Raw genomic sequence first — 25332 nt, 5'->3', positions numbered from 1 at the left:
GGTGCGTTTGCTTATGGCCCAGGTCTGTAGAAATCACCAGTTGTGAGCTGGTGTTGCTCTTCTTTGGGGTACAGGCAGATACTAAGCTGGATCATGTGTTTAAACATATCTTCAGGCTGTATCACCAGAAACCATGTGATAAAATGCTGTAAAATTCTGGCAGCTCCTCCAAGTGGATGCATCTGTGTGGTGCTCAGCAGCCTTTGGTTCTGCTGGCTTTGAGGTTCAGCTCTCTTGGACTTCTTTTGCTTGGTAGCTCCACTTTCTTGTAGTGAAGGCACCGGAATGGTATTTGGCAAGTGAGGACAGACAGACCAGACCCAGTTCATGTTCAAGGGGTTAAAAATGAAAACTGGAGCAAACCTAAAAGAGGGCTGGTGTTAAATCTTCTTCTTCATGTCAGTGGTGATTCTGCTTTCACCACCAGGTGGCGCTGTGTGTATTTAATTGCACTGGGAGCTGCCTGTGCCTGCCTGTGTAGTTCAGAGCAGTCATTAGAGGAAATGTTCTTCTGGCTGCGTCTGTTCTCCTGTGATATTAAAAACTTGAGAGATATTGGGAGCAGCTACTACTTTAAGAGAATTTCTATGAAGTAAGGAATTGCTGGTTTTATTTTGTCAGCATGGACAAGAAAAGAACTGATTCTAACTCATGTCCACTGCAGCTTATGCTTCCATGATCCACTGCTCCACTCATCACTGTGCATAAATGTCTTTGGAGAGGAATGGCAGGTGCTGGCTCTTCCCATGGACAAGTAGGGTGCTGTGTGGGCTCCCAGGGACAGGACACGCTTTGCCTTCCCGTCTCCAGAAGAAAGAAGAGTTGAAGAAGGGGCCTCAGGAGCGAGAGACTGCAAAGAAGTTGCTGCATTAGATCCTTTTTTCTTCATTTATCTGTCAGAAAAGCTGCGTTCTGCTCACTGTGTCTTAGCTCAAAATACAGTGAGAGCTTCTTGCTTGAGCCTGCTAAAGGAGAAAAACCCTTCCCTATCTCAGGGAGCGTGCGACTTTTGACTCGCTTGTTCTGAATCTATGAGCTGCAGGTACCATGTTCAGATTGTGTGGTGACAATCTATACCACTGACTCCCTGAATGGGTTTTCATTTCTGACCCTATTTCCTTCTCCAGCATTTTTCACTATATAAAGAAAAAAAAATATTTTTAGAAAAAAATTAGATTGGATTGGGACATCATGTTGATTTTGGTCCCAAAGACTTTGTTTGCTAGAAATAAGTTGAGTCTTCATCAGATCACTGCAGAGATTTCTAGCCAGTGTAGAACTATTGCATTATGTTGTTTTTAACACGATTCAATGCATGTTCCAGTGTGTGCATTTAACTTCTACTTCACTCAGTATTTTGAAAACAGCCTTAAACTGAAGAGAGCTTTCAAGCTTGGGAGAGAAAAAGAGCAGATCTTGACTCCAAGGTCTGCGGACATCACTCTAAAGAGAGTTTCTGTGCATCCAAATGCTGTTAATCCTTGATAATATGATGGTTGTGTGATGGCTACGGAAACACACAGAGGGGCAGCAATGAGGAAAGAAGAACCTTTAAAGATAGTCTGGTGTTGCTCACATCCCAAAGGAGGATGATCAGTTTTCCGTGTCATTCCTTACAAATGCTTGTCTAATTTATTCTTTAAAAATTCCTTTAATGTTACTCCTGTTGCAAAGGTTGCTGCATACCCTAAGTTTTTCAGGTGTTTAACTTAAGCCTCATAATTCTGTGTCCTGTGTGCAGTGGATGTACACAAAAGTTTTTCTTCATAGCTACCTTTTACATGTTTAAACACACTTGTTTCTCTTCACTATTGCCCTTTACAGGTTAAGCAGCTGGTTTTCGATTTGCACTTTGAAGTCGGACTTTTGTTCCCCTTTGGACTTTCTGTAGAATCCCAGAGGTTGTACTACACCCTTCTCAAAAGTCAAGACATCATCTGGAGGGTTCAACAGCTAATCTGTGCAAATACAATGCTGCAAAAATAATGCGTGGCTGTACCTACTGAAGTGTCATGTGTGATGAGGAGTCACTGGGTGTTTTAATTAGTGAGAAATGGTACATAAAAACTAGGTGACAGAAACAGGACATGAGGCTGGCCTACTGTTCTTCAAGCTTGCGGTGCAGCTCTGTGGGCTTTGGATGACTAAAGGAAAGCAGCAGGCACAGGAGAGAGCTGCTGCTGGATCTTAATGAAAGATGGCAAATGATTTGGAGAGAGGTTTTCAAAGTCAGAAATGCAAGTCAGGAGCCCAGTTCCAACTTGCCTGTGAAATCACTGTGTACTTCCCTTGCTTGTGTAACTTTGTGTATTGTCCAGAAGCTTTCATTTCAATGTTAAGAAAGTTACAGTTGTCTGATAGGTGATGTCATGATCTCGTAATAACAGCTATAATGAAAGTAATGGAAAATGTCAGTATTCAAAACAGAGCCATGATAAATTATTAATGAACTTATACAACTGTTGCTTACCGTACCTTCCATGTTACAGCTGTCCTTAGGCATTGATGCTGTTTCCTCAGAGTTCGAGCTGTAGTATCTGATTTTTGTTTCAGGGTGTGTTCTGAAGCTGCTGATGGCAATGCCTTTGGCTACAAAGTGTAGCAAATATTTTGTGGATTATCAGTCTGAGCAGCAGTCAAACAGCATTCTTTTCAAATCACTAAGGAAGAAAGTTGTACCAGTTCATCTCAGTTCCCTAATGCCAAAGGTCTTTTTCACATCTATTGATCCTTTTGTATTTTGCTCCTTCTTTAAGGTCAGTTGATGCCTGGAGGGAACTGTCACATCTTTGAAAACTCCTTGTAGCTACGGAAAAGAGATTTGATGACTTCCTCGAGTGATAAGTAGACACTGAAGAAATGATATGCTGCTCATCTCTAAGTCAGAAATAGGAATTAGGAAGGAATCTTTTTGTGATTTAAAAACTTCATTTAACTACATAAAGGATGAATGTGCTGCATGAATAGTTTCTTGTGTTCAAGCATATTGCCAGTGTTTTACTACTGAGAGAAATCCTAGCAACTGCAAACAACTAGATAATTCATCAGAAGCCAAACATATATGTATCTCAAATAATTTTTGTATCACAGCTAGTCTAATGCATTAACTTTTTATGTTGGGAGATTTTCTATAATAATCTATTTCTTGTTTCATGGGATAGACAATGACCAAGTTTCTTGAAATATCTAAAATGAAATGTTGGATGAGAATAGAATAGCGACAGAACCATTTTTAAGTGCCTATGCGATATTATAGATTGTCTTCAAGTTCGCAGAGAAAAGGATACTTTGGTTATGATAACAAAATATTTCTCTTCCACATCTGTAAGCTATACTAATTATTTCACACTTGGAAGCTTAAAAGATCCTGAGAAGTTTATTTCAACCTCTTAAGAAAGGCTTCTTGGCTAACATGGTATTTTTCCATTTGTGTGGTCTAGATTAACTCGTATCATTCTCAACAACAACTGTCGAGGTGAAAGTTTTATTTTCACGTATCCTGGGTATCAGAAATGATAGGCATAAGTAAATTGTCAGAGGTTTGAATTTACAAGTGTACTGAAGCTTTTAAGTGCCTGATTCAGGTTTAAGAGCAGAAGAAACCCTACTGTTCTCAAGTGGGACCATGTTTTTGTGAAGCAGCAAATCTGGTTTCAGTACACTCAACACTCATTTAGAAATGCTGTAACTACATGGTGCAAAGCAGTGAAATCTTGTGAAGTTGCTCTTCTAACATTTTTTGTGAATAAATTTTGAGTGAGCAATTTCTCCTGGCAAACTCTCTGATGGATCATGTACTGTTTCCTCCCCCACAAAGCGTAAGAACTGTCATAAATATCAGATTGTAAATTCTGGCTCAATCAAAAGAAATTTGCTTAAACCTTGTCAACAGGAAATTTCAACTTTTAGGTGATCCAAGTAGTGCACAGACCTGATAATAATAAAAATTGAACTACAGTTTCCACACTCCATTGGAGTGAAGCCAGAATGTACAGTACTTCCACATCCAGCTTAGCTGTAACCAACTGGTTTTGCCATATTGTAAGTAATTATTTTTATCTTATGTTGAGTTTCAAAGTTATTATGAATAGTAAGCTGTGTGTATACCATAATGCAGGATGTTTAGTAAGTTGAAGTGAATGTTTTCTAGCAGCACAAGAAGAAAATGACGTCTAGCATAGCATTATAATTGAACCCCAAAATCGTGACATGAGAATTTTGCCAGGGAGTATTTGTAACAGAAATCCACGATACTGCCGAATCACCTGTTTTCGTCACAAGTGAAGATGTCAGTTTTCAGTAAGATGTGGCTGAATGAAACACGTAGGCAAGAAAGCATCTTTTATTGAACACAGAGGAATTAATATTAAACTGAAGTCAAGTTTTCACATAAAAATTCACTGTGCTTGTTCTTGAGGTTTTGGATTACATAAGAAGGAAAGGCATGTGTCCCGTTAAGTCAACAGGCTTTTTCTAAGGTGTGTACTGAAAGACCATATATTTCTTGCTCCAAGGTTAAATTAGCATCTCATGCAGACAACAGAGGCAGCTTTAAAAGTGAAATCCTTCAGTTTCATGCTCCAAGTCATCGATGCTGCTAAGTCTTCTAAATTGTTGAAATTTACACCAAATTTAAAGCTAATAGTTTCCTCTTGCGAAGGTTTAATTGTACCTTGGGGAAAAGTTGCTTCCCTTTGAGATTAAAAGGGAAATACTTCTATGGGCAACAGCTGCATTAAATGTAAACTTCTCAGCCATGTATGCTGGCTGCAGGACCTGTGCTAATCTATAGAAAAGCAAACAAATTCAGTGAGTTTTCTCTGCAGACCAAAATGATGTGAAATTTTACTAATTTTACAAAAATGACATTTCTCAGTTACCCGTAACAATGTTTGTTGTCTCATGTTAAACATTTAGCTGAAAGTAAGCTGCTGTTCTCTGCCAAACTCTGGTGGTCCTCTGCACCAAGAGTGGGATCAGGGGCAAGAACTGTCTGGTCAGGAACCTTGGTCAGAGCTGTGGATGTGAAGCTCTTGGGGAAGAGCTGTTTTAGCTTAATCCATGATCCTCCTTAACAAACGAGAAACAGCACTTTACTTGCAACTGATTTTTGTGATGTTTCTTTTCCCCATCTTTCTCTTTATATTTCTGACATGCTGGAGTCTCCCAGAGGATGGGATGGTGTCATGAGCGCTCAGGCAGAGTATATCCACTTTAGTTCAAATAATTGGTATGTGTTTCCTAGGTTGCTGCCTATAAAAAGCACTTAACTATGGCAATAGTCCCTAGTGACAAAGTGGATGGGTTTGTTGGTTTAATTAAACCTCTCTTGCGCTCCTGATTTCCCCACCTTATCCCCCATCAAGCTTATATAAAAAAATCAAGTAACAAGGCAGTCTAGAAATGGAAATGTGAGTTTTAAGGCAAGAGGAACCGTCATTTAATCTGCACTCCAGCAGGCCATGAAGGAGGTTTGTGTCAAGCAATTGCTAAATCAAACTTTGTGTGATGGCTGTTTATTATGGTAATGATTAGGGATGAACCAAAATTACATGGTGGCTGTGCAAGTGTAAAGAAGTAGCTGAATTTCTGTGGTCTATTTGTTCTGGATACACATTGTTTAATGCACGTGTATAGCTAATATTCACATACTTAAGTAGTGAATTGTTCTAGCTTGTGTCTACAGACTGTCAATGACTCAGTGCTGAATGTGGTGAATATTCTGAGAAATTAGTGCTGAAATTCTGAACTTGCGGAAGAGAGATACCATCTTGAAGTATTTCTTCAAACGGAAGACATCCACTAATACTTCAAGTGCCGTTTAATCTGAATGTTACATTGTGGCAGTTTCTTTTGATATCATAGCGTAACATTAGGATGGTGTTTCATTTTTTTCACAGATATTTCGCAGCTCACAAAGAATGGAAAGCTCAGGAAGACAAAAGCACAAAAGCTTTATTTTGTACATGAACATCTATAAGAAAGCAGTTGGAAAACATCCAGTGGCAAACATATCTTTGCAATATATCTTTACTCCTCTTTGGTTATTTATCTCTCTTCTCTTAGTTCTGCAAAACCTTCCAAGCATTTAAATTGTCTACTCTGTGTGTATTGATTTGTGCATTCATCATCTTAAATTACATGTGCATAACACAGAGTTGTTTTGTGTCATTTGAGGCTCATGTTGCTAAATGTGTAAAGTAATATCTCGGGTCTAAGAGCTGCAACATAGTTCACTTCATTAGCCAAGATTTCTTATTCAGCCTATGCCACTGTGTTCTTAGGGATTACGAGTCTCTGATCTCGTTAGTATAATATGCATCTAGACAATAGCTCACAGCTATTTGTGTTAGAGGAAATGACAGTTTATTCTTAACATTTGAGATCACCATTGCTCCTGAAATCAATACAACTCTGTGAAATACAGTAATAGCACACATATGGATGAGATGTTGCCAGACAACAAATAGGCAGAATAGAAAAATAAAAGTTTGCAACGTCCTGTTGTAGAATCTAGGAATCAGACTGAAGTATCAGAAGATGCCTTTTGAAAAATCCTGTTAGTTATCTTATCCTGTTTGTTTGCAAAAGTGGTTAAAGACTTATATTTTTTTAAACACCCCAGAACTGCCTCAGGTTATTTTACATGTTTGAAAGTTACTTCTGCTGAGAAAGTAATAAGTGAGTGCTGCTGCCATCACAGTGAAGGTGTCTGGACATGAGGGAAGTGAGAAATGGTTGTCTAGAGAGGGGAAGAGTGCCTTGAAGTGTGGCCTGCATGCAGGGAAAAGGACTCCTTAAACTACCCAGATCTAAAACAATATTGAGTTAAAATGGTTTTACCATTTTGTCGTGGTTTAACTCGAGCTAGCAATACAAACACAAGAGCCACTCATTCACTCCATCCTCCCGCCCACTCCCCAATAGAGAATGAAAAGAGAAGGAAGAAACTTGGATAGATAAACACAGTGTAATAAAATAACAAAATACTAATATACTACTAGTAAATACATATATAAATAGAAATAAAAGGTACTCAAGCCAATTCTCAGAAACTCTGTCCACACCGAGTAGCCGGTCCCAGGAAGGGGCACCTGGTCCCCACAGTTGATCCCAAAGAGATAAAAAGGAAAAAGGCAGAAAAGCCCAGAGGCCTCTGCAAAACGGCAAAGGGCCCAACAAAACATCCCGCACCAAAACTCCCCCGGCTCTGACAAAATAGAGCGAAGAAAAAAAACTATGCACACAAGAGAAAGAGCCCGAGAGAGTGAGAGATCCCCTCCCTTCTTAAATAATTAGCGTGATGCTAATGGGATTAAATTCTTGTATTGTTCAGCCTGAATGTCAGCCAAGCTCCGTTCCATCTCTGCCGCTCTTCCTCGATACATATGTTAAATGTTAGGATTAGAAAACCAGGAATAAGTAGGATTCATGTCCTTAGTAGGATACATCTTCTCTCCTTCTCCCTCTCTCTCTCCCTTCCCTTCCCTTCCCTTCCCTTCCCTTCCCTTCCCTTCCCTTCCCTTCCCTTCCCTTCCCTTCCCTTCCCTTCCCTTCCCTTCCCTTCCCTTCCCTTCCCTTCCCTTCCCTTCCCTTCCCTTCCCTTCCCTTCCCTTCCCTTCCATCTCTCTTCCCTAAAAACTGCATTCAAGGACACAAAACACAATGGATACAAGTGTTTCTATTTCTATTTATTTTATTTTATTTTATTTTATTTTATTTTATTTTATTTTATTTTATTTTATTTTATTTTATTTTATTTTATTTTATTATTTTATTTTTATTATTTTTATTTTTTATTATTAGTTATTTTTATTTTATATTTTGTTTTCTTGTTAATTTATTAATTTACTTTATTTTCTGTTATTTCATGTCATGTTATTTCATGTCATATTATTTCCATTTCTGATTCTGTTTCAGAGGCAGTGCTCACAATCCTTAACACAAGCCCATGTGTAGCCAGGAGCAGGTTGATGCATTCTTCAGTTCAGCTTGAACAAACAGCCCTTGCAGGCTGGCAAAGGCAAGTCCCAGAGCTGCAGAGAGCAGCAGCAGGAATAGAGGCCAAACTTTCCCTGCTTCCTGAAGAGGGAGAACCTTGAGAATGAGGCGCGGGACTGACCATGCACAAAAGAAGAAGAAGAAGAAGATGATGATGACAGGTGTGGCACCATGGGATGTCTTCCAGAGCTACGTGACACGTAGCGATGACGAGCAGACTCTTTGCCTTCCACAGCTTGTTTTGCTGCCGTGCTTCTTGGGCAGGGATGCACGAGGAGCGCTTTGGTCCCTGCCAGGCGCTTGTGTTGCCCGCAGGGAGAGGTGCCGAGTGGCAGCTGCGGATGTTGCAGCCGGGCTGGAGCCCTTCCAAGCAGGGGCTGTTTTGGTGGAGGGAGGTTTTTGGTTTTGGTAGCTTGGTTGAGGTTGTTGAGGTGGTTTGAGGCAGGTTCTTCTTTGAGGGTGGTTGTGGGAGGCTGGTTGTTTAAGGTTGGTGGGTTTAGGTAGCTTGATGTAGGTGATTTTTGGTTGAAGTTGTCTTCCTTTGGCTATTTTAGGTGTGGTATGTGAAGTTGATTTTGTTGAGGTCGTTTTCAGTGGTTTGTTTGAGGTTGGTGTAGGTGGTTTGATTGAGGTCATTTTGATGATATGAGATTGGGTGGTTTAGGCAGGTTATTTGAGGCTGGTTTGATTTGTTTCTGTTTGTTTTCAGTAGGCAGTTTAGGCAGGTTGGTGGATGTCTGTGTTTTTAGGTAGGTTGGTCTAGGTAGGTTTGGTTTCCATCATTGAGGTTGCTTGAAGGGTTTGTGTTGAGGTTGGTTCAGGTTGTTTGGTTGAGGTTGGTTTAGTTTTTTTTAGGTAGGTTGGGTTAGGTGATTTGATGACATCAGGCTGTTGGAGGTTGTTGAGGTGTTTTCTGGTGGTTTAGGTTGAATAGGTGGTCTAGTTTGGATTTCTTGGTAGATTTGGTAATGATCGTTTGGTGGTTGAGGTTCTTTTGGGCATTTGACTTAGGTTGTTTGGGTTGTTTGGGGTTTGTTGTTTTCAGTTGTTTTGTGCTGTCTGAGGCTGTTCGTGTGTTTGTAGGTTGTCTGTTTCTCAGAGGCTTCATATTGTTGAAGCTGGGTTCTTGGAGGTCATTGAAAGTTGTTTGTTTTTTGGTTTCGGTTGGTTGCTTGAGGTTGATCAAGGTTGGTTCAGGTAGTATGTTGTAGATCGTTGAAGGTTCTTTTTAGGTTGTTGATGGCTGGTTGTGTGAAGATTTTGAAGCTAGATTGGTTTAGGCTCTTGAAGGTTGGTTGATTGTTTGCAGACGTTCAAGGTTGGTTTAGGTGAGTTGTTCTATGCTGGTTTGGGCAGGCTGTTCTAGCTAAGTTTAGGGCCAGCTCGTGGAGCAGCAGGCACCCAGCCCAAACGGCCCAAAGAAGCCGTGGCAAGGGGCCGTGCTCAGCGCTGCAGAGGAAGGCAAAAAACCCCCGGAGACGCTTGCTGTCCCACCTGGGGGAAAAAAAAAGCCTTCCTCCCCCCAGCTGCAGGGCACGAGAGGCCATCTTCCTGGTGCTTGAGCAGCAGGCAGGATCCGAGCCAAAAGGGCCCAGAGGAGCTCTGCAAAGTGGTCATGCTCAATGCTGCAGAGGAAGGCAAAAAACCCCCGGGGACCAGTGCCAATCTGCCCCGGGGGAAAAAATTCCTTCCTGACCCCAGTGCTGGCGATCGGCTGTTCCCTGAGCATGTGAGCCAGACCTGGCTCCTTGTCCCACAGGCTGCTCACGCCTCCCAGGACCTGCCCAAGCCCTGTCCTGTCCTGTCCTGTCCTATGCTATCCTCCCTTGAGCTGGAGCCATCTCCTGGACTTGGGAGAGTGCCCAAATGCCTCTGATCTTATGGACCTTGGGGGCAAGAATGCTTCCTGTGCCTGGTGGGACACCAGTGGTTGTCCCAAAGCACTGCAACCCCTTGCAACCCCTCTACATCCTATTTCTTACAGCTCCTGAGCCTGGCTCCACAGGGGATGAAGATGGTGAGCTCTGCAGTGCTCCTCCAGAAGAAATTTTCTTGGTCTCTCCACTGCTATCCAGCTGAAAAGGATTTCCAGCCATCAGATGAGTTTGGAAGGTGGCCCTGGCAGCAGATTGCCTTGCAGTGGAGAACCTCCAGCAGCCTCATGCAAGGTCTTCCTCCTTCAGCCCCTGCCCTGTGATGCCACCAGCTCCTCAAGTGCTTCCTCCGGGATGTGTTGGGGCTGCCCCCGGGCCAGCTCTGGCAGTGGACGCGGGACCCGGCTGCTCCTTTTGATCCTGCCCAGGGCATTGTGAGCTCTGTGTTGCTGCGTGCTGGCATTGTGACACTCGGGTGACAGAGCCCCACGTGTGAAGCCCCGCCCGCAGCAGCCCTGCTTATCTTCCAAAAATCAAATAGCATTTGCATAGTCAGTGCTTTGCCCTATTGGCTGATCTCTCCCTGTCCTCCTTCACAAGAACTGAAAAGTTACTGGGTTTTGCTGCACTCTTGCCATCTGGTGGAGGGAAAGGGCATCCCGTTGCAGTTGGCACTTCTCCTCGGCAGGCAAATGTTTGTGCTCTCAGGCAGGGAACAGCCCTGGCGGCTGAACCTTGTCACCAGGAAAGCCAATGGCATCCTGGGGTGCATTAGAAGGGGGGTGGTTAGCAGGTCGATAGAGGTTCTCCTTCCCCTCTACTCTGCCCTGGTGAGACCGCACCTGGAATACTGTGTCCAGTTCTGGGCTCCTCAGTTCAAGAAGGACAGGTGTGTACACATACGCAGGCACGTTGCAAGATGAACCAGAGGCCACTGATGCATTGTAAAGAGCAAGTTTTATTTTAGTAATCTCTCTACTGAGGGATCTCCGAAGCCACACCTGAGCTCCCAGGCAGAGGTGACACCAGCGGGGACACAGGCGCTGGTCAGTTCAGCCCTGCTGGAAGATCGCTGGGCCTGCTGAGCTCGCCTGTATTCCAAGGCTTCAGGCAGGCGCAGCCTCCCGCTCTTTCTCACAACAAAGCAGGAATCTCAGACACAGTGATAAGGTGCCTAGAGCTTCTCACAGGCCTGTGTTATCTAACACAGAGGTTCTACTCATCCAGCACACAAGGTCAGTAAAGGAATTAGTGTGATGTATGTGCTTTTTCTACAGACAGGTGCAAGTCACTTGAGCACATTTACATTTAACTAACCTCCTCGCCAAATCTTCCGCTATATCCCCATACAACAGGGAACTGCTGGAGAGAGTCCAGCGCAGGGCAACAAAGACGGTTAAGGGAGTGGAGCATCTCCCTTATGAGGAAAGGCTGAGGGAGCTGGGTCTCTTTAGTTTGGAGAAGAGGAGACTGAGGGGCGACCTCATAAATGTTTACAGATATATAAAGGGTGAGTGTCACGAGGATGGAGCCAGGCTCTTCTCAGTGACAACCAATGATAAGACAAGGGCAACGGGTACAACCTGGGACACACGAGGTTCCACTTGAATATGAGAAGAAACTTCTTCTCAGTGAGGGTGACAGAGCACTGGAACAGGCTGCCCAGGGAAGTTGTGGAGTCTCCTTCTCTGGAGTCATTCAAAACCTGTCTGGACACCTTCCTGTGTAGCCCTATCTAGGTGTTCTGCTTTGGCAGGGGGATTGGACTGGATGATCTTTCGAGGTCCCTTCCAATCCCTGACATTCTGTGATTCTGTGATTCTGTGAAGGAAGGCAGATATCCCTCATGTTAACTGTGCCGTGAACTCATGGAACCTCATTTCCTGACAATTTGGGACTTGAATTGACAAGCCAATGCCTGGTAAGAAATAAGTTAACCCTGCAGTCTTTCCCACAGTGATGAGGAGTTCTGCTCACTTATTCTCACAAATCTTTTCACGAAACTTGCATTAGCTTTGCATCTTTGAGCACTTTATCATTTTACATTCAGACAAATCTGACTGGGAGTTAAAAAATTATGAGGAAGTCAGTGATCCGATCGCCTCATTTTCATTTAGGCTGAACTACAGTGACAGAAGATCATTTCAGGCAGAGCTAGAAACAGAACTCAGCTCTCGTCTTGTGGCAGACTTCTGTTTCATCTGTTTTGCATTTTGGAAAAATAATTGACCCTAAGTCCTTAACTCTGTGAGAACTGCTCCTGCTATTACATTGCCATTGTGACTGTAAGGCAGCTTTTAGCTGGCGATTCACCAAAACTGACTATTTGTCATGTACTCCCTGAAAACCTAGAGATAGCCCAGCTCAGGAACAAATGGTACGTTTTTCTTTAGGCTGGGTGTGCAGGGCCTGTGTAGTAGGTGTCTGTAGCTGTCTGAAGAGACTGTGTGGAAATGCTGTATTTAGATCTGGCTGGTAATGCTATGAGGAAAAAAAAAAAAGCATGCATAGGATCATACCATTAAAGATGGAATGACAATGCATGTGTGCAATTTAGTTTCGTGTTGGGCTGCAAGTTAGATTCTTGTATTTCTTAAGATTTTGTGCCTGTATTGCATAACTCTACAATGCTGCATGTCATTAATACTTTTACTCATTCAATTTAAAGTATTATATTTTTAAAAATTATTGTTTACATGAAACAAATTGTCCTTTACCACACACCAAAACTTAGGAAAATGGGAGGTAGGGCTGTTCTAAAGGAAAAGCTGATACATTTGATTTCCATTTCCTTCTTGTGGTTATCGAAAGTTCTTCCTGATCAAGCAACATCCCCAGAGAGCAAGACATGTTCTCTCCCTGAAATGCTGCTTGGTGCTGAAACTGTCTTCTCTGCAAGTAGAATCAAGAAGAAAATACAGGTAGAGACACTGAGACAAAAAAAAAAAAAAAGTTAGTGGAACGGTTGCAGAGGGTTAAAAAGAACAGGCTGCGTGTGCCGTTGTTTTCTTGCTTTCCGATGCAGTAGTGGCACTGTTTTCATCCAGAAGAGGCAGACCGCCCTAGCAAAGAAATTCCCATTCGCAGTTTATTGCGTCAGTGTCGAGTTGCTTTGGGATCTCGCTGTAACAGGAGAGCAGAGCAGCTGGCGGCAGTCAGCTCTGAGGCACAGAACTGCTTGGGAAAGGGGCACATTCTTTCCAGACAAGCCTGGGACTACAGGCTGCAATTACCTGACTTCTGTTCTTGGTAGGGATGCAGCCGGTTACTTTTGTGTTGCTAGTCAGTACTGCTGAGCCGTTAGGTGCAGAAACAGGGACAATATGCTCAGGGAAGCGTATCTATGTTCTACTGTTGTTTTAAACATCTAAGGAAATATCTATCACAGTCAGGATGGTACTGAAGTGCCCTGGTAAAGTTTTACGATATCTGTTTTACGGATACGAGATTAAACTCCACTATAGAAGTCTCCAGCAGCTCAGAGCTGCATCTGGATTGTACAAGACCTCTGCAAGTGATGCTGTTATAGTTGGTGACTCTACCTATAGTACTAAACTCTGCAGTTACAAGCTATCAATATAGCATGGTACATGATATTGTAATGTCTAATAGCACAGAGCAGTTGAGGTTGGAAGGTGTCTCTGGAGATCATTCAGCCCAAGCCCCCTGCGCAAGGCAGGGTCGGCTAGAGCAGAGCGCACAGTGCTGAGTCCACTGGATACCACCGTGCTGCCTCTCCGTCTGCGAGCAGAGAACCCTCTGACTGGTCCCAGGAGACAATGCTGAACGACAAATAAGGACATTAAGAAAGGGCAAAAAGTGTTGGATTTACTCCCGCTCCATTATGAAGAGGATGAAGAGCAGCATGAATGTGTCTTTTGAAACGGTGCCGTGAACTCCCTGGTGCCAATGGCGCTCACGCACCGCAGCCGACACCTGTGGGTTGGACGGGGCTCTCCGGGGAGGCTGGAGGAGGGCGCGCCGGTCTGGGGGTGCTCGGGGTGGGTCCTTCCCCTCCTGTCTCCCCACACTCTTTGCGTGGGGCGGGGGAAGAAACACAACGTCCCGGTGAGGCGGGGCGGGGCTCGGCCGCGCCCGGAGCGGGAGCTTTTCTTCCGTGCGGGGAGGTGGGGCCAGGGGAGCGGCGCTCGGGCCGTGCCGGGGGCTGCTGCCCGCGCAGAGGCGGGACCGGCGGGGGGCAGCGGGCGGCGCGGGGCGGCCGTGGGCTCCGTGAGCTCGGCGCTGGGCCGGCCGCGGCGCGCCCTGGTGCGGGTGGGCACCGAGCCGCCCCCCGCCGCCGCTGTCCGCGGTGCTGAGGCCCCGCGGGGAGGAGGAGGAGGAGGCGGAGGAAGAGGAGGAGAATGAAACGGACCGCCTCGCGGAGCCCCCGGCACCCACCCGCAGCCCCGGCGCCCGTGAGTGTCAGCGGGGGGAGGCGGGACCGCCGGGGCCCCCCGCAGCCGCCGCCGGCACCCGGTCGCCCCCGCCGCTTCCTCGGCGCGGGGCTCGCCCAAGCGGCGGCGGGCGGCGCAGCCCCGAGTGGAAGGGGCAGGGGGTGCCCCGGGGTGTGGAGGGGAAGAGCCCAGCCTCGGCCATCTTTCCCCCCGCCCAGCGAGGAAGCGGAGGGGGCTTGTTCAGAGGCAGAGCGCTGTTTGCTCCAGCGGTGCGATGTGGGGAGGGGGCTGTTTTTTTTGGGGGGAAGGAGGTCGGTGGAAGTTAGAGAGCATTTCAAAAAGATGGGCCAAGTATGTTACAACTACACAAAAAATTACAAGTGGTTTAATGATTTATCAGGTTTTAGTAAGCTTTTTATAAATGCACAGTATACCCTCCACCTGCTGTATGGACGACATAGAGAGGATAGTTGATAGTTTGTGGTTGCAGAGATGCAGTGACTTCAAACTGGGTCCACCTTTTGAAACACCCTTCCAGGTTTCTTATGCAGTAACCTGGGTAGAGTTTAGAGGGGGAAAGAGCTTGGTAAGTGTTAGGAGTTTGTTCCCGGGATGCTGGCAGTTTGAAATTGTTCCCACTGTGTCGAAACTTCCTCAGCCAAAGATTTGTGTGTGTGTGCGGAAAACTTTTTTTGTTGTTGTTTTTTTATTTTGTTTTTTTGTTTTTTTTGTTTGTTTGTGTTTTTTTCGTTTTTTTTTTTTTTGTTTGTTTGTTTTTTTTTTGTTTTTTTTTTTTGTTTTTTTGTTTTTGTGTGTGTGTGTGGAAAACTTCCTCAGCCAAAGATTTGTGTGTGTGTGTGTGGAAAACTTGCTGTGTGTGTCTGTGGAAAACTTTTCCCATAGCTGTACTTCAGTTTCAAAACAGTGCATCACATTTTGGGTAATACAAAGTGTCCTGGTTTTGTTAAAAACAAGTTTCTCTTTTAGCGAATTTTTGCCTGTCAGCTAAAGCCTTCATATTAGCTGCATTTTCCTGGAGAACCCAACACATGTTTTGGTTAAACCTAGCAATGGAATGCAAACTTATTGATAAGCATGGATGGACATCTCGCGAGAGGGGCAACGAGAAACTGATGACTGAGAGACTGACCAACGGTGTATAACCTTCCATTCACGTGAATACTTCATATAAAAGTGGGAGATCACGAGGATCTCGGCCCTTTTCCCTTTTGTCTCTTTCCCTTTTTTCCTCATGGCTGACATTAGGAGAGGACCTTGCTGGTCGTCCCTGCGAACTGAGGCCTAGTGAGAGACTGAATCCAGCTCCGGTTGGCTACAGAGTCTAATCCAGGGCTTTGGGTGCTGGCTCTGCAGTTGCTGAGACTTACAAGATTGGTTTTGTATATTTTGTATGATTTTCTCTATTCTTATTAGTAGCATTAGTAAAACATCTTTAACTTTTCCAACTCTCTTCTCTCTGTCCTTCTTTCCCTCCCGATCGCCTGTCCTGAGTGGGAAGGGGGGAGAGGGAGGGGCAAAAGGGGGAAGTTGGGGGGAGAGGAGGTTAACAATACATCTGCCAGGGTTTGATTGTCACCCCGCAATCCTAACCCTCGACAGATAATTGGCGCCCAACGTGGGGCAAGAGAAAGGGGTAAATTTGGAGATTTTTGGCTTTTCTACTGCTCTGACGTACCTTTCAATTTTCTTGGCATGGTGCCAACTCATAGAGTTGTGATACTTGCGCGTCTGTTTGCTTCGGATATTATTTAGTGGTATTAAGGCAAAGTGAATTACATTGACTTAAAGATGTTGTGGCATAAGTTGTATCAGTTATTTGCTACATTGTGCTCGCTGATCCCATATCTGTGTTGGTGTTTCTTTCTGAATCGAAGTATTCATTATATAACAACAAGAAACTGGACAGCGGTCATGATGATTCTGTGTGGTATGGCACTGGTTTATTTCATTATACTGCAGCCGCTAATGAATTTCTACTCGCTTCTGCTTTACCTTGAAAAACCTCCAGGAGAGATTAAAGAGCAGAATGGCTCTATATTTGCTAATTGGTCAAGCGAATATTTAGAAAGGCTGACTAACAATACTTTTGTGTTTTTGCTAGGACAGTTTGCAAATGTTTTAGAGAACTTTGAATACCCTTGGAGCTTTGATAGAACTGTGATGGTGTTATTTGGTTTGCTGAATGTGTGTCAGTTTGTGTTACTGTTAAGAGAAATGAGGTTCAATAGGAGGTTTGCGTCTCTTCTTAGTCCTGAGATTTGCAGTGCGTCTTCGGAAGCTTTAGCAAAAAGCACTCCGAGCCGCTCGAGAAAAGGCAAAACAGCCAAAGCTGCTGCTGCAGCCACTGCCCCCCCAACCGCGGCTTCACAGGCTGAAGCTACAGCTCCTCCGCAGAGCTCCTCTGCCAAGGTCGCTGCAGATAACGTTACCTCTCCAGCCTCAAAGGCTAACAAGGCAGCCCCCCCGTCTTCACACACTGGGCACTGTTGCTGCTGTAACCACAGCAATCACTGTGACAGTCATTCAGACTCTGAAAATGAATCAAATGATGGTGAACCCATATCAGCATCTGTTGCTGGTTGTAAGAAAGTCACTAGAAAGACTACCCGTGCAGCAGGTGATGGCACAGGGCCAACATCAACCCAAGATGCATCATCAGGACAGGGTGGAGATGAAGTGACCACCACTCGGTCCTTTTCTCCAGGTGAGCTGAGAGATCTGCGAAAAGACTTTAGTCGTCGTGAGGCGAGAATATTTTAACCTGGCTGCTGCGATGCTGGGACAATGGGGCAGAAACAATTGAATTGGAAGGTGGTGAAGCCAGGCAGCTGGGATCTCTGTCAAAAGATTCCACCATTGATAGGGCAATTTCAAGAGAGTCTAATGCCGCTACTCTCTGGACCCGACTCCTGGCAGCTATGAAAGTCAGATTTCCCTACAAGGAAGATTGTATATCCAAGTTAGGGAAATGGAATACTATGGAGAGAGGTATCCAGTTCCTGAGAGAATTAGCTGTGCGAGAGATCATCTATCTAGGACCAAACAGCCAAGAGGGGACAGACCCAGATAGAATCAATTGTACAAAATCTATGTGGCGCAGATTTGCACAAAGTGCACCACCTGCATATGCTAAGTCATTGGCAGGAATGGTCTGGTCAGCTAGAGGTATACAAGAAATTAATGAAGTGATTGAGCAGCTCCGGTACTTTGAGGACAGCCTTGCTGGTTCTCTACGGGCTTGTGTCTCCGCTGTGGAGAAACTGTGTGAAAAATCTGATGACCGGTTTGAAAAGCTGTTGCAAGAAATCAAAGAGCTCAGAGAAGACACGTACCGTTCACGACCTGCACAAACCTATGTTTCAGCTGTTAGGAGAAGGCGTTTCCAATCTCGAGAGAGAGGGCAGAGACAGCCCACAAAAAGAGGTTCACTGTGGTTCTTCCTACATGAGCAGGGAGAAAATATGAATAAGTGGCATGGAAGGCCTACCTCAGAACTTCAAGAACGAGTACGTGAGATAAAAGGAAAAACTCCTAGGAAGGTGGCTGCTCCAGTTTACAAAAGGAGCAGAAGAGATTCTGATGCTCTTGAAGGAACCTCTAATTCACACCCAGAGACTGTGCAAAACAGGAATTAGAGGTGCCCTGCCTCCAACCAGGTGGAGGAAAGGGATAACAGAGTCTATTGGACTGTACAAATACTATGGCCTGGTACAACACAACCCCAGGAGTACAAAGCTTTAGTGGACACTGGTGCTCAGTGCACAATAATTCCTTCTAATTATAAAGGAACACAATCCATCAATATTGTTGGAGTGACTGGGGGATCCCAGGAACTGACTGTTGTAGAGGGTGAAATGAGCCTAACTGGAAAAAAATGGCAAAAGCATCCCATTGTGACTGGTCCAGATGCTCCGTGCATCCTTGGTATAGACTACCTCAGGAGAGGGTATTTTAAGGACCCAAAAGGGTATAGGTGGGCATTTGGTATAGCAGCTGTGGGCACTGAGAGAATTGAACAGCTGTCTGATTTGCCTGGTCTTTCAGATGACCCTTCTGTTGTGGGACTGCTGAGGGTTGACGATCAGCAGGTGCCAATTGCTACCATGACAGTGCATCGCCGGCAATATCGCACCAATCGAGACTCTTTGATTCCTATCCAGAAGCCGATCCGTCAATTGGAAAGCCAGGGTGTGATCAGTAAGACTCGCCCACCTTTTAACAGCCCAATCTGGCCAGTGCGTAAGTCTAGTGACGAGTGGAGACTAACTGTAGACTATCGTGGCCTGAATGAAGTTACACCACCACTGAGTGCTGCTGTGCCTGACATGCTAGAACTGCAATTTGAACTGGAGTCAAAGGCAGCCAAGTGGTATGCTACAACTGACATTGCTAATGCATTTTTCTCTATTCCTGTAGCAGCAGAGTGCAGGCCGCAGTTTGCTTTCACCTGGAGGGGCATCCAGTATACATGGAATCGCTTGCCCCAGGGGTGGAAACACAGTCCTACCATCTGCCATGGACTGATCCAGACCACGCTGGAGCAAGGTGAAGCTCCAGAACACTTGCAATATATTGATGACATCATCGTATGGGGCGACACAGCGAAAGAAGTCTTCGAGAAAGGTGAGAGAATAATTCATATTCTTTTGGATGCTGGTTTTGCCATAAAACGAAGCAAGGTCAAGGGACCTGCACGAGAGATCCAGTTTTTAGGAATAAAATGGCAAGATGGCCGTCGTCAGATCCCAATGGATGTGATCAACAAAATTGCAGCAATGTCTCCACCTACTAATAAAAAGGAGACACAGACTTTCTTGGGCGTTGTAGGTTTTTGGAGAATGCATATTCCTGACTACAGCCACATTGTGAGCCCTCTCTATCGAGTGACTCGTAAAAAGAACCAATTTGAGTGGGGCCCTGAACAACGACAAGCCTTTGAACAAATTAAGCGTGAGATAACTCATGCGGTGGCCCTTGGACCAGTCCGAACTGGACTAGATGTTAAAAATGTGCTCTACACCGCAGCCGGAGATAATGGACTTACCTGGAGCCTCTGGCAGAAAGCACCAGGAGAAACCCGAGGTCGACCCTTAGGTTTTTGGAGTCGAGGATACAAAGGATCTGAGGCCAACTATACTCCAACTGAAAAGGAGATACTAGCAGCATATGAAGGAGTTCGAGCTGCTTCAGAAGTGATCGGCACTGAAGCACAGCTCCTCCTGGCACCTCGACTGCCGGTGCTGAGCTGGATGTTCAAAGGGACGGTTCCCTCTCCACATCATGCAACCGAAGTTACATGGAGTAAATGGATTGCACTGATCACGCAACGAGCTCGAATTGGAAGTCCCAACCGTCCAGGGATATTAGAAGTTATTACAGACTGGCCAGAAAGCAAAGACTTTGGGATGTCTCCAGATGAGGAGGAAGTAAAACGTGCTGAAGAAGCACCACCATATAATACACTTTCAGAGACTGATAAGCAGTATGCACTGTTCACAGATGGATCCTGTCGTCTTGTAGGAAAACATCGAAGGTGGAAAGCTGCTGTGTGGAGTCCCACACGACAAGTTACAGAAGCCACTGAAGGACAAGGTGAATCCAGTCAGTTTGCAGAAGTGAAAGCCATCCAGCTGGCTTTGGACATTGCTGAACGAGAGAAGTGGCCAATACTTTATCTCTATACTGACTCATGGATGGTAGCAAATGCCTTGTGGGGGTGGCTACAGCAATGGAAGAAAAGCAACTGGCAGCGCAGAGGTAAACCCATTTGGGCTGCCACACTGTGGCAAGACGTTGCTGCTCGGCTAGAGAGCCTGCCTGTGAAAGTTCGTCATGTAGATGCTCATGTGCCTAAAAGTCGAGCCACCGAGGAACATCTAAACAACCAACAAGTGGATCAAGCTGCTAAGATTAAAGTAGCTGAGGTGGACTTGGACTGGCAACATAAAGGTGAACTTTTCCTAGCTCGGTGGGCCCATGATGCTTCAGGGCATCAAGGCAGAGATGCAACATACAAATGGGCTCGTGATCGAGGAGTGGATTTAACTATGGACACTATTTCACAGGTTATTCATGAATGTGAAACTTGCGCCGAAATCAAACAAGCAAAACGGTTAAAACCTGTATGGTATGGGGGGCGATGGTTAAAGTATAAGTATGGAGAAGCTTGGCAGATTGATTATATTACACTTCCACAAACACGTCAAGGTAAGCGTTATGTACTTACAATGGTGGAAGCAACCACTGGATGGTTGGAAACACATGCCGTACCTCATGCTACAGCCCGAAATACTATCTTGGGCCTTGAGAAGCAAGTCCTTTGGCGGCACGGTACGCCAGAAAGAATTGAATCAGACAATGGTACTCATTTCAAAAACAGTATTATAGACAATTGGGCCAAAGAACATGGTATTGAGTGGGTATATCATATTCCATATCATGCACCAGCCTCTGGGAAAATTGAAAGGTACAATGGTTTGTTAAAAACTACACTAAAGGCACTTGGTGGTGGAACCTTTAAAAACTGGGATTCACATTTAGCAAAAGCCACTTGGTTGGTCAACACTAGGGGATCAACCAATCGAGCCGGGCCTGCCCAATCAGAAATTCTACGGACTGTAGAAGGAGATAAAGTCCCTGTAGTACACATGAAAAATATCTTAGGAAAGGCAGTCTGGGTTACTCCTGCCTCAGGCAAAGGCAAACCTATTCGTGGGATTGTTTTTGCCCAGGGACCTGGCAGCACCTGGTGGGTGATGCTTAAGGATGGAGAAGTTCGGTGTGTACCTCAAGGGGATTTGATTTCAGGTGAAAATATGCAATGCTGAACTGTATGATGTGAATTGCCGTACTAACAGTGTTTAATAAGTGTCTTTCAGATCAAAACAATGGTGATGAAACTAGAGCTAGCTTCTTCGAGTGGCGCCCGACACCTTCTTCGAAGTTGGTGTCCTTAACCCACAAACAGTGGTCATGAGATGTACTTGTACCATTTTTTTTTCCTGCCCTGGGAGACTGTTGTGACAAAATGAACTAAATGAACTTTCAAAGGATGGTCCACTGATTAATTACTCCTGTGTATATATGTACATATGTATATATAGATATAGTAGTAGTGATTAATTAGATTGTATTGATAGATTGTATTGATAAGGTTTAAGTATTCAGTGAATGTCATATTATAAGGGGTGGAATGTCCTGGTTTTGTTAAAAACAAGTTTCTCTTTTAGCGAATTTTTGCCTGTCAGCTAAAGCCTTCATATTAGCTGCATTTTCCTGGAGAACCCAACACATGTTTTGGTTAAACCTAGCAATGGAATGCAAACTTATTGATAAGCATGGATGGACATCTCGCGAGAGGGGCAACGAGAAACTGATGACTGAGAGACTGACCAACGGTGTATAACCTTCCATTCACGTGAATACTTCATATAAAAGTGGGAGATCACGAGGATCTCGGCCCTTTTCCCTTTTGTCTCTTTCCCTTTTTTCCTCATGGCTGACATTAGGAGAGGACCTTGCTGGTCGTCCCTGCGAACTGAGGCCTAGTGAGAGACTGAATCCAGCTCCGGTTGGCTACAGAGTCTAATCCAGGACTTTGGGTGCTGGCTCTGCAGTTGCTGAGACTTACAAGATTGGTTTTGTATATTTTGTATGATTTTCTCTATTCTTATTAGTAGCATTAGTAAAACATCTTTAACTTTTCCAACTCTCTTCTCTCTGTCCTTCTTTCCCTCCCGATCGCCTGTCCTGAGTGGGAAGGGGGGAGAGGGAGGGGCAAAAGGGGGAAGTGGGGGGGAGAGGAGGTTAACAATACATCTGCCAGGGTTTGATTGTCACCCCACAATCTTAACCCTCGACACAAAGTGATTGGTGTGTTTTATTCAGTCAGGAGTAATAAAAAGACGTCTGGATGCTGCATTGGTTAAAAAATCTTGAATATGTTGTAAAGGAAGGCAGGGAAAGCAAGCTCATATGAGAAGAAAGTTACACGGTCAGGGAAGTGAATAACCTGCTTATTGTGCTGCTTAGCATCAGCTTTCTCCTGTACATATACATACACATATACGTTACATTAGGTGGTAGGTGTGTTTGTTTTATGAGACTTGCTTTGTAGCTCTCTTTTGTTGTATCTACTCTTTAGACCACACACACAATAACATTTGGAATCAATGATCTAACAAAGCTTAAAGGTACTGATCTAACTAAATGCAAAGTGTGGCTCCTCACAGAAGGGTAGGCTCTCTCATGAGAAGGTTTGATGACCATGGTGACTTTTTCCTTTCATACTGTTCCAACTTTCTTCCTGTTTGATTATCTCCTATTTATGACATTATATGAGTTGGAGCAACTGTTTTTATGTCCCATAAATTTTTCATATTACTAACTCATTGGTGTTTTCACTTCAAACCCTGCAGTTATGTCTTCAGTGCAAGGCACTTGATGTCTGATCAACCTTTTAATACCAACATCCAAATTTGTCAAAAAATCAGTAGAATATGGCCAGATTCTGAAGTGTCATCGTCCCTTGAAAGAGATGGAATGATAGTGGTTGACACTAATGATTTGCCATTAGGATTTATCTGATTATGCCTTCTAACACTTCACTGTACAGGAGAAAAGAGAACATACAGCAGAATATGCAACCTATTTTTCTTCTTTACAGCAGGGTCGAGATGCCATTTACCTGGAATTTGAGTGGAAGGAATTAATTTGGCATTAAAATAGATTTTAGAGCATGCAGCACTTTTTTTTCCCTCCTCTGAGTGGTTCATAGCTTGTAGACTTCAAATACTTTAAAATCTTGCTAAAGTGCATGACAAGTATTGCAGTCATTTCAGTTGAGTGCTAAGCCTCGAGGCAGTGGTCTGCTGCTGATACTTCCAAATGAATATTTAAGTTCACAGAGAGTTTGGTGTTGCTTAGCCACACATTCAAGATCCAAATATTTCTCAAGATGGTTATTCTGAGCAATGATATTGCCATTTCTTTTGTTACACTCATTTGTAGTATATTTTAAGGTATTATTGTTTATGCCAGGAACATACATATTTATTAGCTGAGCAGTGTCAAATTTAGTAGGCAAGAGATTTCCTTGCTTACGTTGTAACCTGTGTAATTAAATTTAGGACTGATGCCTTGCACTGACAGCAAAATTAAACAATTAAACACAATAATGGGTTTTGAGATTGATCTGTGGAGTCTCCAACTCAGAAGGCATTCAAGACCTGCCTGGACACCTTCCTGTGTAACCTCATCTAGGTGTTCCTGTTCCGGCAGGGGGATTAGACTGGATGATCTTTCGAGGTCCCTTCCAATCCCTAACATTCTGTGATTCTGTGATTCTGTGATTCTGTGATCCAGTTTCAGTGGAGGAGACCAGAAGACAGTCAGGAACTATTTGACTTGACTGGGTTTTGCTTGCATCCAACTTAAGAGGCTCAGACTTAGTCTGGGCTTGAATCACCAGTGGGGCAGAGGTGCAGTGCTCTTGTGGGAGCTCTTGGAGACACCGTTCCTTCAAGGACTCACCTGGCAGTTTCCTGAGCTCTGGTGGGCATGAATACAGGGACGGTGGCAAATGCAATCTGCTGTTTCGCTCAGTGCCCATCACTTATGTCCAGGAAAGGGCCTGACACCATTCATCCAGAAATGCTACAAGTACCAGCACGTGGCCTTTCTGCTTTCAAACATTTTATATCACAGAATATTAAATGTTTATAAAATTGAAAAGCCACATGCTGGTACCCATGGCATTTCAGGATGAATTTTCATCCACCTAAGAGCAAAACATTCCAATTGCAGTTTGCAAAGTGGCTTCCAATGGCTTTATTGATCTTAAGGCCTAGTCTTTAAGTCACAGTAGGATAATGCAACATTTGCATATCATGTGATTGCATTATGATGCTGTGATTGCAGGGGGACTGTATCTGTTTAGAGTATGGTATAGGAATGAGGCCGAAGGCATAAATTAATAAAACCTTAATTTATCTCTAATGATGTTCTGATCAAAAGGCCTCAGACAGTAGAGGAAAAAGGTTTATAGAGTGCACCAGTCTGTCCGTATCATACGAGTTACCAGCCACTTCTGATCACATGAGAGAAGTGCAGGAAAAGAGTCAGGGCCTCGTTTATTAATTAGTGCTAAAAACTTATGAATTAATTATTTTATTTTTTCTCTTTTCAAGCACAGGAATTTTTTAACTGCAGAAACTGACTCGAATCTCATCATCAGTGACTGCCTGACCTCCAGCCTTTCCCCACTGATTTCCCTGCTGTTTCTGTTAACCCAAACTCCAGTCACTGGGTTCTCTGATACCTTCCAAGCCCTTTCCCAGTGCTCAACTGAAGGACCTGAAAAGACCTCCTGAGGCAGGACTGCTCTTTTCCATGACCAGCATGCAAACAAACATCCCATGTTGTCTCCTGGCAACCTAACCATCCTTTGTAGAGCCCTCAGATGTTAAATTGCTCTTTCATGTCCAACCACCAATGTTACACCCCCCATCTTCTCCTTAAAACGATGAGAACCCAACATGTTATTTGTGATGAGGATGAAGGGTGAGAGGACTTGGTGAGCTGCTTTGTTTCTCTGCCCAGGTGCCAAACAGCCCCAGTCCTTCCAGTTGGAGAGCACAGTTGCTTGTGATGTTCTGGTTAGTCTCCTGTTGTTTCTGCAGTGTGGGACTGCATCAATGACAGAGCTTTCTGCCAGATTAATGAAACAGGCTATGTAGAAACGCTAGTGTTCTGGGGAGTCTGTTATCTGTGGTTAGTCTCAGGTTGAAATGTGATATATTAGTTTTGGATACTTTTTCCAATATATGTTTTTTAATCCATAAAACATTTCATCTAATCTGTGGGACACATTATTAAGCTAAAGTTGTGCATATGTACATTAGAACAACGGGCATCACTTCAAAGTCCTTAAGGGCCTAAAGGCCAACTATAAGTAGGTAGGAAATAGTTTAAACATAATTTTTTAATCCACTGGGCTCTGTGACCCTATTTGTTAGCTGCATTATTATCTCCACCGGCCCAAG

At 44.3% G+C, this 25332-nt stretch overlaps 1 long non-coding RNA gene across 1 annotated transcript in view; it reads right to left on the bottom strand.

Moving 5' to 3' along the window:
* LOC136097890 (uncharacterized) overlaps positions 1–25332 on the bottom strand; it is an 80082-nt gene that overhangs the window by 36370 nt on the left and 18380 nt on the right. The gene's annotated exons all lie outside the window — the stretch shown is intronic.

This window comes from Patagioenas fasciata, chromosome 2, assembly GCF_037038585.1.
Source record: "Patagioenas fasciata isolate bPatFas1 chromosome 2, bPatFas1.hap1, whole genome shotgun sequence".
NCBI classification, from domain to species: domain Eukaryota; kingdom Metazoa; phylum Chordata; class Aves; order Columbiformes; family Columbidae; genus Patagioenas; species Patagioenas fasciata.
This window is presented reverse-complemented; position numbering and strand designations above follow the sequence as displayed.